The 16,479-nt window shown below is 47.1% G+C and overlaps 1 long non-coding RNA gene across 1 annotated transcript; it reads left to right on the top strand.

Moving 5' to 3' along the window:
- The first annotated feature begins 6,920 nt into the window (after positions 1-6,920).
- LOC123343631 lies at positions 6,921-9,361 on the top strand. The gene is made up of 3 exons (XR_006572297.1): positions 6,921-7,145; positions 7,381-7,528; positions 8,953-9,361. It is a non-coding gene; the product is annotated as an uncharacterized LOC123343631 (long non-coding RNA).
- The last annotated feature ends 7,118 nt before the right edge of the window (positions 9,362-16,479 follow it).

The following is a 16,479-nucleotide window of genomic DNA, read 5'->3' as shown; positions in this document are numbered from 1 at the left end:
CAGAAACCTAGGCAACAGAAGGAGTGTTTTCCTACATAGGTCTCCAGCGTGTGCCTCCTCAAATGCTGGTCATACAGAGCACATATGAGAGCTAGTGAACTGATGTTGGGGGCTCCTGAGGCGTGAATGGGAGAGCTGGGAAGGCTGGAGTGCAACACCCTGGATCCAAATATTCCTAAATTTTACCAAACAGGCACCTAGAGCAGCTTGAATGTACAGCCCTGTACATGGATTGCAAACATGCATATGGAGAAGCAAAGAGCAGGCCTCTTTTCCTTGGCTCCACCTTGTTTTAGTGTGGCCACACTCCCTCCCTGCCAACTTTGAACATGTTATGCACACCACTGCCCTCTGGGTGATGCCCAAAGGGGCAGCATTAGCCTACTTTTCCTGGGTGTGCTCTGCAAGTTACACCTGTCTGGCCACTCATGCACTATACAGCTCTCACGGGTCAATCAGCACCAGAGGCTGTAGGGAAGGCAAACATGGCCTGTGAGTGGCTGAGTCAGCAGAGGAATTCTGGCCAGGTTACCATCCCACCTGGCTGCCCTCTTGTGCTTTGCTTTCCCTCATTAACTGGGAGATGGATGATAAAAGGGGGGCAGAGAACTGTTAACGATCTGCTGTGTTTGTCTAGGCCGAGCTCATGTTTTCACAAGAGCATTTTTGGGGTCGGTACACTAAAAAGAAAAATGACAGAAAACCAGGATGAAAACATGTTCTAGATTTGCTCGGCAAAAACTTCTCCAGCCATTTCTAAGCATCTGCAGACAGTGGACATGCAGGGATTAAAAAGAGCGTAGAAAAGAATCCAAGAGGACATTCTGCATTAGGTTTGCAATGTACTGTCAGGCCAGCCAAGACCAAAACGTCAGCGATTTTAAGCCCTGTAAGCAGAACCCCTCCCTCCCCCTCTCTCTCTCTTCTATATAACGAAGCTCAGTGCCTAGAGAGAAGCACAGACGCTGATTGTTTTCAGTTCTGGGAAAGCCTGAGCATCTGTCTCAGCCTGTATACAGCTGGGCAGATGCACACATGGTGGAAGGAGATGGGGGGACCGTGGTATGTGCTTAGGTTCCCAGAATCAGGGCCGGTGTAAACATTTAGGTGACCTAGGCGGTCGCCTAGGGCGCTGGGATTTGGGGGGCGCCATTTTCTTCGGCAGCGACTGCGGCGGCCGGATCTTTGGCCACACCCGGTCACCGCTGGCATTTAGGTGGAGGGAGCTGAGGCAGGGGAGCATGGAGAGGGCCGCCTGCAGCAAGTAAGGGTGGGGGCGGCACACAGGGGAACTCCCCGCCCCAGCTCACCCCTGTCCCGCCTCCTCCCCGAGCACGCCGTGGCTGCTTCACTTCTCCTGCCTCCCAGGCTTGCGGTGCCTAAGCTGATTGGCACCGCAAGCATGGCAGGTGGGAGAAGTGAAGCAGCCACGGGGTGCTCGGGGAGAAGGCGGGGCAGGGGTGAGCTGCTTCACTTCTCCCGCCTCCCAGGCTTGTGGAGCCAATCACCTTAGGCGCCCCAAACCTGGGAGGCGGGAGAAGTGAAGCAGCGACGGCGTGCTCGGGGTGCTCGTGCGTGGAGCAGGGGTGAGCTGGGGTGGGGGGTGCCTCAGGGCAGAGGGTGGGGAGCTGCTGCAAGGGGGGCACCTCAGGTTGGAGGGGGAGCTGCCTCGGGGGGGGGGGACTCAGGGCGGGGGTGCAAAAGGTGGAAGTTTTGCCTAGGGCGCGAAACATCCTTGCACCGGCCCTGCCCAGAATGGTGGATAAATTGTGCAAAGTTTCCCTGGAATAATAATAGGAGGCTACACACAAATGTGCTGGAAACAAGGCAAGGAGAACCCCCCCGCACAAGCTGTTGGAGCAAATTCATGGCACTGCAAATCATTTGCCTGGTTCTCAGGTGAGTGCCCTTAGGAAAAAAACTTGAAGGATCAGGGCAGTCTGGCTGAGCCTGTTGCTGACTTCTGAAATTTTCTGACCAGGCAGGTGCAGAAATTGAATGGTTTTTTTTGTACAGGTGCCAATTATATATCCCAAGGCTGCAACAAGGCTATTGTGATCATCTAGTCCAGGGGTGGGCAAACTTTTTGGCCTGAAGGCCACATCAGGGTTCTGAAACTGTATGGAGGGCCCGGTAGGGAAGGCTGTGCCTCCCCAAACAGCCTGGCCCTCGCCCCCTATCACTTCCCGCCCCCTAACTGCCCCCCTCAGAACCACCAACCCTTCCCCCCCCCTGCTTCTTGTCTCCTGACCGCCCCCTCTGGGCCCCTAACTGCCCCACTGGGACTCAACCCCTATCCAACCCCCCCTGCTCCCGACCCCTATCCATACCCCTGACAGGCCCCCTGGGACGCCCACGTGTATCCAACTGCTCCCTGTCCGCCCCCTGGAACACCCTGCCCCTTATCCCCAGCGCTGTCCGTTATTCCCCACAGGGAGGTGGAGTACGGACAGCGCTGGGAGAGCTTTCTCCCAGCGCTGGCGCTTTGACTACACTTAGCGCTTCAAAGCGCTGCTGTGGCAGCGCTTTGAAGTGCAAGTGTAGCCAAAGCCTTTCTTATTGTACTTAACTGTACTGGCCATAGATTTCTCCTTGTGTCCCTTGACTTCCCTTGTCAATTTTCTACAATTCCTAACTTCTTATTTAAATTTATTACTATCAACTTTCCTTTTCTTCCATTTGTTATATATAATATTTTATGTTTGTCTTCACTTCCCCTCTATACCAGAGGGAATAAGACCTTCTTCCTTGATTGTGTCATTTGATGACTATGAGTCCATCCCTCTCCCTCTCTCTCACACATGCTACCTATGTTGATTTGAATGTAGATGTTGCTCATGTTCCCAAATGAGGGAGATTCATGACAAGTAATGTGAGGTTCGAGAATTTTATCCTCATGGAGGGATTGGGAAGTCCTATTTTATCAGCCTGTGACCTAATATTCCAGGACATTCAAATAAAATACACCTATTATCTGCTAGGTATCCAGTTACATCCAGGTAAAATACACCTCTGCACTGCCAAATGTTCCGGGGAGAACTGGAACACCTGTTGTGCTGGGAACAGCTGGAAACAGTCTTGATCCAAGCACAGACAGGCAAAATGAGCCTGCCTTGTTATTGAATATTCTAGCTTCATCTGTGCGCAGTGCACGCGCTGTGTCACATCCAGGAAGAACATGCTTGCTGTGCTGCTGGGCGATGCAGGCACAGTATCCTTGAATCCAATGGACTGTCAGTAGACTGTTGGCACCACATGGGTGCAGTGGAGGATCAGATAAGAGCCAGGAGTGAAAGACTAAAGGTCCAAGATTACTTGGGAGAACTTAAGAGCTCCAAGCTATTGTATCTTACGTGTTGAATAGGGAGACTGGGCTGATTCCACACAGTCCTTCTTATTCATTATTATTACTCATCATGAGTTCATAGAACTCACAGGTATGCTACACACTGCACAGTAAAAGATATGGGAATATTGGGTGTAAAAGTTGGAAAAATTGAGTAATTGTGGACTTGTGCCTCAGTTTCCCTTTTATTTATGCAGTTCCATCCAGAATTATTGTCACTTATAGCATCTGGACTTATATTTATGCCAGATAAATAACAGACAAGACAGAATTGGTAAGCACATTCTGAGGCACTGGGAAATCCTCCCACTTTTTATCATAGTCATTGCCTTCTCTGATCTGTTGATCTGGTTTTTCAGTTTCTGGGCTGGTGTTTCTCCACTTTGAGCCCATGTTCATACTTGAGGCTTTTATACATTTCTGCATTACATATTGCTTAATCTTTATCCAAGCGGCTTTCAGCACAGCAACCGTTTGGGTTTCAGGTAACCTGTACTTTACGCACATGTAATGTTGACAGACCCTGGGCGGGATTGAACCTAAGGTCTCTGGAGTTTAGTGCATGAACCTCTACCGCGTGAGCCAAAAGCCAACTAACTGTTAGCTAAGGCTGTAGAGCAGACTCATTTTTTCTCTCTCTAAGTGGTCTCTGTGCCAATAGATGGGACAGAGCACCACATCCAGAAGGTGTGTGGGTTACACACACACAAACTTCAGTTGCCCAACTTCTGCATTTTTCCTGCTGGGTTTACAGTTTTCTGCACTGAGTTGTCCTGGGTGACCCTATGTCTGAGCCTTCCCAGAAAAGGGTATTGTTATTTATCATTACATATTTGTGTATCTCTGACGTACATCGTCCAACACAACATGTTGCTTATCTTGCCAGCAATAATATCATTTTAAACAAATCAGTAACTTGTATCAAAGAAGAATTGAGAAAAAACACATGCATGCCAGTGAGGCCTTGACCTAAGTGTTACCTCCTCTCTACTCATTCACTACCCATAATTACAAATCGTTCAAATATAGCTAACGAAGCTGTTAATCTTACCATTGAACATTCCTTCATTTTATATTTCAATATTGTATGTCAGTATATGTGTATTATCCCCTGCTACACTTTCATCTATTAGAAGTATAAGTGTGAGTTTGTGACTATGGAAAACATGATGATTCTTTGTGTAACCGGGTCGGACTCACCCCTGCGGCGCCTCTTGCTGGTTTCTCTGGGAATTAGCTCTTTCCAGTGGAGCGCCTTCTGCAGGCTGGTGATGTCCCATCTGTCGTTCTGTCCTCTGTTATCATCTCTGGACCCGCGTTGCTGCGTGCTCAGCGGCGTCCTCTTCGAGGCCACTGCCCTCCGGCAGTGCCCCTTAGTCCATCTGCACCCCCTTCCGGGGGTCGGTGATTAGCAGTCCCACACCTCAGTCACTCCGCCCGCTGAGTCTAATCCCTCTTGTCAGGGATCTGGCGTAGCAATATGGCCGCTCCCTACGGCCAATGGCTGGGTGCACTGCAAGGAGTGAAGGGGGGGGACCCAGGCCCGCCCTCTACTCTGGTTCCCAGCCCAGGGACCCTCTGGCATCAGCCTCGCTGTCCTTCTCTCCCCTTCCGCTGTCTGTTTCCCTGGGCCGCTTCCCCTACGGCCCCTTGCACCTGCTAGGCCCTTCCCTTCAGGGCCTGCAGCCTGGCAAGCTACGGGTTCAAGCTCCTTAGCCTCCCTGAGCCTGGCCAGCACTGCGCTGTCCGCGGTGCTAGTCTCCTCCCTTAGAGACTGACCTTCCCCTGTCAAAGGCCTGGGACAGACTGACTGCACCTGCTCTGGGCAGCCTTTATATACGCCTGAGCCTGGCCCTGATTGGCTGGCTCTAAACTGGGCCCTGATTGGCTCACAATAAGCCCCTCTCTGATTGGCTCACTGTCTGTGCAGGCGCCCTGGCCTGCCGCAGCCCACTCTCACAGGGAGTGGGGCAGTTTGCCCCACTACAGTCACTATGTCTTATCTTCTTTTAACATGGGCTTTTCATTCAAAGTGCAGTTTTGTTTGTGGATCATTGCAAAAAAAAAAAAAAAAAACACTTCCTTAGAAATTTTCCTGTGAAGGCTTTTTGAAAGGTGTCTCAATTTTAGGACCTTGCTTTTAACGGTATCCCAGTAGGAGACAGGCCCCTGTCCTGAAACTCTTACCATCCAAATGGTGGACTTGATAGACAAGGGAGACTATCACATGGCCCACAAAGCAGAAGACGTAGATTGGAGCTATTATTCAGGTCAGGCACATGTACTGTGATGATTCAAACATTGCATTTTTCAGGTAAGTGTAAACACATTCATTTCTTGTAGTGGTGTTGCAAAAATAGGTTCTTAGGAGTGACCTGAATCAGGCAAGACATTTACCAGCTAGTTTGTCTCGCAGGGTGGGACTTGGGGACCTCACCACAGTCCTTGATAATGCCCTTTCAGCGGGGGTTGGGCACTTGGGGGAATATAGATTGTTTCTCGCTGGTTTTGTGTCCCATGCTTTGTCTCATAGAAATCCATCTTCTGGAGTGTGAATTGCAGGACTGTTTTCTGATAGCTTTGCTCTGTGATCTGCAGGCTACTATCACTGCAGGGCTTTTGCTGGGAGCAGCAGAGTGGTGAGGGAGGGCAGGAGCTGTGAGGGAACCAGTTATGGCTCCTTGATTCTCTCCCCCAGCCCAGGCACAGCTTACAGCAGCCTAGTGGCTGCTCTAACTTGCACAAATTGGCTATAGTCTCTTAGGGACATGAGCAGGGGATAACTAGAATTCAACATGCTTTGGCAAGTTCCTTACCACCTCCCACCCTCACCCCCCAGAACTAGATTTACTGGCTCACTGGGGAATCCCTGGATGACTAGAGTATACCCAGCCGGGGACTTGCAGGGGGTTTTCATTGCCACTGCACTGCTGTGAGGTGCATAAGGGGATTAGATGGGAGCAGAGATTCTGTCCCTTTGGGTTTAAGTAAAATGGTTGAAATGTAACGAGAAATAGTCCATTACTGGGCAGCAGCAGACTCTTCTTTAATTGTTGGATTTATCACTTAGATACTAGAAGGAAGGGGGCTTTACAAACATCTGGACAACAAGATTCAGTCCCTAAGCCTTGTGGCCTGATGTCTAGGAGAGAAGGGAAGTGAGGCAGTACCTCATTTAAATATCATCTGTGTTCTCTGCCATACCTCATTTACATTTCCACTGTGGTCTTTGCCGTCATCTCCTGGAGAGCAGGGGAGTTGACTGAGTGAGGCAGTACCTCATTTACATCTTAATTGTGAATAGTTTGGGGACACTGGGGTATTAATTGACTAAGTTTTGTAACTGGGGCTGAAATTTTGGAGATTACTCTGTTTGAAACCATCTTGGCAACATCTAGATGAAGTATGGGTAACAGGATCACCCTGATGAAACTGATGTTTGCTGAGGTTGGGTAAGAGGAAAATCCAAAGTTTAAAGGGAGGAACAGTCTGTGTTCCTGGTGTACTGTTGAGGGTACCTTGCTGGAGGGGCATGGACTGTAATGTGTGCTTTGGGTCTTTGACCTCTGTTTGCCACTGGCTAGATAACTGGAACTGCTGCTGAGCTCTGCCCATATAACACCACATCAGTTCATTAGAAGAGGATCAGAGTCCAGTTATCTGGAGAGCTGTGGACAGAGAAAAGCAACAGTTAGGCCCACCCACAGCTGTGGGCAGGTTGAGAGCAGTTGTGAACACTACAGTGGGAGGAGAGCAGTTTGCAGCATCAAACCTACCTCATATCAGCCTAAAAGTTCTGGTGAGGACACCGTGTCTTGGAGGTTGAAATCATTATAGCAGGACAGGTAGTAGAGCTCCAGATCTGCCTAAGAAACTGGAGCTCTGATTTTTCTAGATTCCTGGAACCACAAACAGTGAGTGAGGAAGTTGGGGGCCCATGAACTGGGAGTGGGGAGCTGGAAGGCAGAATAAAATGCATTAGCCACTCAGGATCCAAGTTGCTTACATACGGTATTATTATAAATTAATTACAGGAGATGGACTCAAACTAAGGAAGAAAATCCAGCCCCCTTTCATCTTCAAGTAAATTCCGATTCCGATCCAGGCCTGAATCCAACCCCTCAGCTCTATCCTGCTTCTCCAAATTGAAACGTTGCATCCACACCTTGCTCTTGAACCTTGGTAAGTGTGAATCTGGAGCTGAACTTCTCAGCTCAGGCCCATCTCTGATTTTCACAGTGATCTTCTTGTATGTTGGCTAGATGCCAACACGAGCAAGGACCTAGCCTCAGAGACAGGGCTAGTGAGTGCCAATGACAGCTGTGTATTAGGACAGGCCCATCCAGACAACTGGAATGTACAAAAATAACTTCTTGTGTTATCTGGTGACATGGTAATATGGTGCTTCTCACACTACTGTAGCTGTTAACCTCTTGATCGGATTGTGTCCTAGTAGGTTATTATGGAGTGGACGCATTACTGGCCGAGACGGCTCCACTTCTTTTTTGGAAGTGAACTGAAGTTATGATGAACTTGATGAATTTATTGTGGCCTGTTTCCTGTCTAACATTAAGCAGCGACAGACTTGGCCCTGGAAGACAGAGCATTTGGCAGTAGAAAGTGGCTGTATCTCTTCCAAACCCAGTTCATTTTCTGCTATAGCACTCCATGTCCAGCCCAAAGCCTGCAATGATTTCAATGGACCTACAAATCAGTGGTCTCTTTCCTTTTCTTTCACCTTTCTGCCAGGAATAGCAGAACTGGCAGAGTTTGGGGGGGGGGGGGTTGCGAATTTCTCAGAGGATTGTTTTTGACTCCAAGGGTGGGAACCTTTTCTCTCATCATTTAAGCCCATATTGTTTTAAGGTAGAGTCGGTTCAAATAAACAAACATGATTTTCCAGCTAAAGGGGCAGCCTTTGCTCTGCTTTAGGGACAGGAGAATATTCCCAAAGCCAGGCTGGGTTTCATTGAGTACCCTAGATCTGATATTTATTTTTTCAGGTTGATATTTCTCCTTTCCCTCCCCCTCCTTTTTTTTTTAACTTGTTGTGATCACTGGATTCTTTCTCTGCTAGAAAAAAGTGCAAACATGATAATCGTATAATTTAATCCCTGAATATGGAACCTGAGTGTCTGAGTGGTAAAAAACAAATCTGCTGGTCCCTAAAACCCATTTCTCAGATCATCTGAAATCCCTCCATCAGCCAAATTTCCTGATGCACCACTGCTGGATCCCTTAATATATACTAAGACATTAATGGTCCTTGTCCTCCTCCCAACACACACATTATCCTGCTTCAGGCCCCTATCATGTACCACCATCTTTTCTGCACTAGGATTAAATGGAATTCTAACCCCTTGGGCCAACTGGGGTTCCACGGGGAAGCCAAGTCCACATTAAATACTTTATATTCTATTACAGCTTTAAAAGAATTTGCAAGGTGCTCAGAGCATGAGGCCAGTGCTCCAGTGGACCTTATCAGGTGCACAGGGAGTGAGTTTACAAGTTGGCCTATGGAATTTATACGTGCTGTTTGCTATATTTGAGAAGCCAGCAGAGCTTCAAAGTCCTGGAGACTGAAGCTTTTTTTGTTTTTTTTCCAGCTTTTATTGAAGGTGGAGGGAAACGCCTAAGAAATACAAAAATGGTTTTAAGAAGATGTTAAGGTGACATGCTTAGACACTGAGAAATGCCAAAGATAAGCATCCATGTCTGAAGCGCAGCATGGTCTAGCATCCACAGCATTGGCCTGGGAGTCAGGGCATGTTATTGCTATTCCTGGTTGTGCCACTGACCTGCTTTGTGATCTCGGGTAAATCACTTAATCTCTCTGTGCCTTTGTTTCTGCTCCCACCTTTTGTCTGTCTTGCCTATTTAGATTGTCGATTGTAAGATCTTTGGGGGCAGAGACTGTTTTGTACAGTGCAATGGGGCCCTGATCTTAGTTGTGTCCCGTTGGCACTACTTCAGTACAAATAACAAGGAAATAAAACCTTAACTCTGTCCCTTGCAGCTTCTGTAGCAATCTTTAAGTATATGATCACATATTATTCCTCAAATAATATAATAGACTTGCCTTTTTTCCAGCACCGTTAGCAGCTCAGGTGTAGGCAGGTCCTTGAAAGTTATTTATATGAAATACAATATAGGTACACTATTTGTTATAGATAATGCATAATAACATGGAGAAGCAGTGAAAATCTGATAGCATATATGATAGAATGAAATAACAACATTAATTCGGATATCTACAGGGCTACTCACAAAGCAAGGTTCTATTCTGTGCCGGCTGCCAAAATTGATGCTTATTTAATTATAAGCTGTATCATAATGTATACACAGAAAGGGCAGATTTAAGGTTGCAGCCTTAACATTCCCTTAGTGAACAATTTCATATGGAGCGTGTATGTGTGGGTGTAAGCTGTTTGGTGCAGTAACGGTCTCTCACTATGTACATGTACAGTACCTAGCACAGTCCTAGATTGGGGCCTCCTACAGCAAAACCAAATAATAATTTACAGGGCATCATTTACAGGGCGTGTATTAAAGGGTGAGTCTGTTAGATTTATTAATTTTTTTAGGTTGTAGTTAGTGCACACACGCAAAACCAGAGTACGAATGGCTTGATGGTACGGGAAACAATTGGTGGAAAAAAAGCTTCATGATTGCAGAACTGCTAGTTCAATAATTCCCTGGTAATATTATACACCTTCCATATACAAATTACAAAAAAAAAATTGTGCTTTGTACTTTCCTTTCAGAGAAATCCCCCAAATACATGCTTACTGAGTTTCCAACAGCCTCTGTTCTCCTGGCTCGGCCTAAAAGAATAATAATTAGGTATGAGCATAACAAAAAGTAGTAGCTTGGGATTTTGTCACAATCTGTGCTATTAACATTTAGAGAAGCAGTCATCCTTTTCAAATCAATAAACTGAATAATGCACTAGGGCACTGCAAAACCATATTTATTTTTATAATGGTTCCCTCTGAGTTCCAGTGTTGGGAGAGGAAAGACAGCTAAATCATCCTCTAACCTCTTGCTACCCTTTGCTTCATGGTTATAAACTGGAACTAAAAGAACCATCAGCAAGAGAAAAAAAGTGAAGGGGCAGAGGATTTGAGGGGGCAACGGTTGCTATTTGTGTGTGTGTATCCTCCAAAGAGTGCATAATGGAGCTATGCCAAATTAGCTGTACATCTCACCCTTAATTACTGTTGCTCCATGCTCAACACACACACCTCACCCCACCCATAGGAGGGCTGGATCCTGCAGGCCTTACTCAGATGAGTCATCTCCTTGAAGTCAACAAGGTGACTTGTGAATAAGGACTACTCGCATGCATAAGGGTTCTATGGGTGAGATTTCTGTTGTGTGGCAGACAACATGCAGATAGAGTTGTCAAGCGATTAAAAAAATTAATCAAGATTAATCGTGAGATTAAAAAATACTTAATTGTGATTAATCGTGTGATTAATCGCACTGTTAAAAATAATAGAATACCATTTATTTAAATATTTTGGACGTTTTCTACATTTTCAAATATATTTATTTCAATTACAACACAGAATACAAAGTGTACAGTGCTCACTTTATATTTGTTTTTGATTACAAATATTTGTACAGTAAAAAACAAAAGAAATAGTATTTTTCAATTCACCTCATACGAGTCCTGTAGTGCAATCTCTTTATCATGAAAGTTGAACTTACAGATGTAGAATGATGTAAAAAAAATAACTGCATTAAAAAATAAAACAATGTAAAACTTTAGACCCTACAAGTCCACTCAGTCCTACTTCAGCCAATTGCTCAGACAAACAAGTTTGGTTACAATTTGCAGGAGATAATGCTGCCCGCGTCTTGTTTACAATGTCACCTGAAAATGAGAACAGGCGTTCTCATGGCACTGTTGTAGCCGGCGTCACAAGATATTTACGTGCCAGATGCGCCAAAGATTCATATGTCCCTTCATGCTTCAATCACCACTCCAGGGGACATGTGTCCAGGCTGATGATGGGTTCTGCTCGATAATGATCCAAAGCAGAGTGGACTGACGCTCATTCATTTTCATCATCTGAGTCAGATGTCACCAGCAGAAAGTGGTTCGGAGTTTTTGGTGGTTCGGATTCTGCAGTTTCCGCATCTGAGTGTTGCTCTTTTAAGACTTCTGAAAGCATGCTCCACACCTCATACCTCTCAGATTTTGGACAGCGCTTCAGATTCTTAAACCTTTATTGAGCCGAGTGCTGTAGCTATTTTTAAAAATCTCACATTGGTACCTTCTTTGCATTTTGTCAAATTTGCTGTGAAAGTGTTCTTAAAATGAACATGTGCTGGGTCATCACCCGAAGTGGCTATAACATTAAATATATGGCAGAATGCAGGTAAAACAGAACAGGAGACATACTATTCTTCCCCAAGGAGTTCAGTCACAAATTCAATTAACACATTATTTTTTTTAATGAGCATCGTCAGCATGGAAGCATGTCCTCTGGAATGGTGGCCAAAGCATGAAGGGGTATACGAATGCTTAGCATATCTGGCACCATGGATGTCATATGAACCGACAGTTGGGGAGGCTAGTCCCTAGCCCCACCCTTTGCACCCAAGGCCCCACCCCTTCTATTCTCTCTCCCCCACTATCCCCCCAGCCACTGGCCCCAGCCCCGGAGCACCCGGACCGTGCGTGGTGCAGCCCCAGTCATGCCAGCACTGGCTGGGGGACTGGAGCAGTGCACACAGAGATGCTGGAAGCAGGGGGAGTCTGGGGGTGGAGCCACATCTGGCTGTTTGGGGAGGCACAGCATCCCCCGCCTATGGTACCTGCTGCCCATGCCTGGCACGTAAATACCTTGCAACGCCGGCTACAAAAGTGCCATGTGACTGCCTGTTCTCACTTCCAGGTGACATTGGAAACAAGAAGCCGGCGTCAGCATCTCCCGTGAATGTAAACAAACTTGTTTGTCTTAGCGATTGGCTGAACAAGAAGTAGGAGTGGAAGGCTCTAAAGTTTTACAGTGGTTTTGTCTCTGAGAGCCCCACTGGGGTCAGGAAGGAATCCTTTCCCCCATGCTCACCGCTGAGCAACTGGCCATGTGCATTATAGTTATTTTCATCTGAAGCATTGGCCATTGAGATGGGGGTGGAGCAGTTAATGGAGCAGTGGTCTGATTCACGCTGACAAAACCCATGTTCCAATATACCTTCTTTTCATTCTACTACAGGGTCTCATTACATGCTAGTGACATTCGGGCACATTGCGTGGCAGTAATGCCATCACAGGGCTGGGTTTCAGGTGCTCATTTCTTCAGCTGTGAGTTCTGAAGCACACGCAAAACCCTCAAGTCATTTTGTAAAGCGTTTGAACCAAGAGCCTCCGATAATTTTCCCCTGAAACCTCTTGCATCAATATTCTTCCCTCTGGATGGCGATGCTGCGCAGGACACTGGTTTGTTTAGCTCCCTTGCATTTAATTGATTGCCGTTGGATTTTCTCTTGTAATTTGGTTGCTGCTCTGGGGAATGATGATCTCTCGGTAGCAAGACTTCCCATGCACATGAACAACAGCTACGTTGCTGAGAGTTTTTAGCCCATGCATTTTACCAGCATCTGACTGCAAACAGGCAGCAATAACATCATTAGATGTAATACTTACCTAGCATTTTACATTGTATTCATCGTTATCTTTACTACTACTGCTACTACTCCTCAAGTCTAACAGTGAATCCAACATTGCCCTGTACTATTCCCTGTAGCAGTGGTTCCCAAACTTGTTCCGGCGCTTGTGCAGGGAAAGCCCCTGGCGGGCTGGGCCGGTTTGTTTACCTGCCACATCTGCAGGTTCGGCCAATCGTGGCTCGGAGTGGCCGCAGTTTGCTGCTCCAGGCCAATGGGGGCTGTGGGAAGTGGCGGCCAGTACATCCCTCGGCCTGCGCCACTTCCTGCAGCTCCCATTGGCCTGGAGAGGTGAACTGCAGCCAGTGGGAGCCGTGATCAGCCGAACCTGCGGACGCGGCAGGTAAACAAACTGGCCCGGCCCGCCAGGGGCTTTCCCTGCACAAGCGGCGGAACAAGTTTGGGAACCACTGCCCTATAGTAAAGGCTGGAGTCTGGCTTTCTGAAGCAGAGTTTCACTAGTAGTGGTGGTGTTGGGAGGAGGGACTGTGAGGGTTAGTGTCTGAGTGGTAGTGGCTGTAAGAATTCTGCCAGCAGAGACTAGCAGCAGGCGGAACGGCTCCAGGGTGCTGAGGGACCATGCCTGGATGTGTCAACTGCTACGCCTTGAAAATGGTGCAATTTCCCCTCCCATTTGGGTCAACCCTTGAGCGCTAGTGGGACCCCATGTGCCACACCTGCCCCTGGGGTGTTGTGTGTGACTGCTTGTCCCCACCACGTCTCCCTCTGGATGTTCAATCTACCTGCTCCATGGAGGGAATTCTTGCAGCATCTGCTATGGTAATGTTATATTCACCCAGCCTAAGTTAGCACCTGCCTGTGTTGAGAGGAACAGAATCAACTTTGGGTGGCTTGTGAAGCAATTTTCACCTTGCTTCACCTATGTGTCTCCTTGCTAGGCTTGGAGTTGGCCTGGGGATTGTGGGGAGGGTCTGTGAGGAGTTCAGTCCAAACAGAACTGACTCATACTATGTGCCGGGGGATGTGTGTGCCTTACCAACCTCTTGATGCTGAATCGGTGCCTGGCTGCTTGCCACTTTCCACCCTAGCTACTGATTCTGTTTTCCAGGCCCTCATCATCTCTCCCCTCTTTGTCTATGGCAACCTTCTCCTCTCTGGTCTTCCTGTCCTTCCCTCTGCTCCATTCAAACTACAGCTGCTAAAATCATCCTCCTAGCTTTCTGTTCTGACCACGTCACCCTCCACCCCCTTTCAGTCTTCCACTGGCTCCTCCATCCAGTGCATCAAATACAAGAATCTTGTCCTTATCTTTAAAGCCCTTTACAACTTAGCTCCCCATACTTGCCCCACCACCCAGTATCTTATCGCATTGCTCCACCAACAGCTTTGGCCACCTATTTGACCTTTCTCCCACAAGCATCCTCACATTTTCTTCCACGCTGCCCCTTGTGCATGAAACATCCTCTCTGAGCTCATTGGTGAAGCCGCTACCCTTCTTCAAATCCCTTCTCAGAGCATCTCCAGAGATGCTTCCAGGAAATGTTAACAGAGTAGCTATGTAGGTGGCCAGTAAAGACTTCTGAAATTTAGCTTCTTCATCTTATGATTTATCATGAATACATTAATTAATAAAATTGGCATAGTGGCCTGCGGAGCTACTTGCTACTAATATTGTTTCTCTTATTCTCCTTCCTCCGTTGCTTCTGATGGCTACACCCACTTGCTGCGTCTTGTCTTAAATGGGGTCCTGATCCTGTTATCATTTACACACACGAGTAAAATTATTCAGCTGTATAAGTGATGGCCGGATCGGGATCTCTTCTTGGAGCAGGGACTGTATTTTATTCTGAGCTCGTATAGCATACTGGGAGCCCTGATTGTGCCTGGGACTGCTACCACATCCACTTTGTAATTAGTAATAATAAATCAGGCTAATCTTGCTTTTTTTTAAATGAAAGCTAGTGCCCTTTTCTTACAAAAAGAAAAAGTGGTAAACCCTGAAATAGATAGGAATTGGATGAATTTCAGTGCTTTGCATGGTTTCCATTTCCTGGTCTTCTCTGTCTGCAGTGCAAACTAGCATCCCTCTGTCTCTCAACTTTTATATTTAGTTACAGACATAAGATTTAAGATTATACATAGATACGATTTGCTAAAGGCACAACAGACGGCCCCTGCAGCTGCCCCTGACTTAGGGGGCTCAGCACCTCTGAGAGTCAGGCGAAGTGCACCTGCCCCTACCAGCTTACAGCTTATGAGCACCATGTAATGTTTAATTGCAGGATGCCGGAGTGTAAGTGATGGCTCCGGTGGATTCATTAAATACTCATTGCCTTTGTGTTTTCTGCTTCATACTTTTGCTCTAATTATCTCTCTTTTGGTTGACATACTACGAGCAGGAGGTCACTCAGCTGCCACTTAACTTCTTTTGCTGCCTTTGTTTCTCCAGTATGTTTTCAGAGAGAGTTTGAGCTAACATGGTAGAGGGCAGGCACCAAGCTTGCTTTGTTGTGCAGCAAAGACATGGGAATAATAAATCTCCCAGGAGCGTGCTCAAAAGAGAAATCGCCAGAGTAGGAACATGGGTCTCAAAGGCGCGAGGGGTTAGCTAGGGTGGGGAGGAATGACACAGACCTTTGTCATTAACATTTCCTCCACTTTTACCTAAAAGAGCCTGAGCAGCATTAATGCTCATGCTGTGGCACTGTGCTTTGTTTGGATGATTTAGCCAGACCTCCAACCGTGTCCCTGTATCCCCAGCTGTGCCACCAGCTGTGCTCCTGAGTCCCTAGCGGTGCTGCTGGCAGTGATATTTTGAGGATACCTTCGTCTCCCCTTAGTTCAGGAGTAAATGGGCAGATCATCTGCCAAGAGCAGTTGTGTGGCTAACTGATTTTGAGTGGCTTTATAATAGTTTCTCTGGCTTACACTGCTAAATAGAAAGACCTCGGCCCCCCAACCTGCCCTCTTTGTGGGCCTCAAATTCCCTTTGATGTCACTGAACATAGAGAGTCCATGTGGAATGCGGAACCAGGTTCCCTGCAAGTACCATATGGCGTGAGAGAAAATGGGGCTGGCTTTGTCCTTGTCCCTGTGCGTTGCTCTTTGAGGTACCTGCATCCCGCTGGCAGTCATTAACACAGGCAGTGGCTTCACATTCCCACCGAGAGAGCATGTGTAAGTAGGAAACAATGGTGCTCACAGTGCAATGGAGGAGAATATCTCCTGGATTTTTATTTTCCAGGCAGCCTCCTTCCGAGTGGCATTAAAATGGAGTTATGAGGGCATCGCTGGGACTATCCAAGAGCTGGCTTTGGGAAAATATCAATTACAAAAGGTGCTGCACTTTCTGCGTGTGACTCATGCAGGATGTGGTGGAGCTGACACACAAACAGAATTAATGTGCTTCCAAGAATGAATGCGCTGGGGAAGTCGCAGGCACAGTGACATGTGAACAAAATGGCCCTCAGTGGGGCTGCGATAGATTGGCTTGC

Source organism: Mauremys mutica, chromosome 11 (assembly GCF_020497125.1).
Source record: "Mauremys mutica isolate MM-2020 ecotype Southern chromosome 11, ASM2049712v1, whole genome shotgun sequence".
NCBI classification, from domain to species: Eukaryota; Metazoa; Chordata; order Testudines; family Geoemydidae; genus Mauremys; species Mauremys mutica.
The sequence above is the reverse complement of the archived record's forward strand: the minus strand, read 5'-3'. Positions and strand labels throughout refer to the sequence as shown.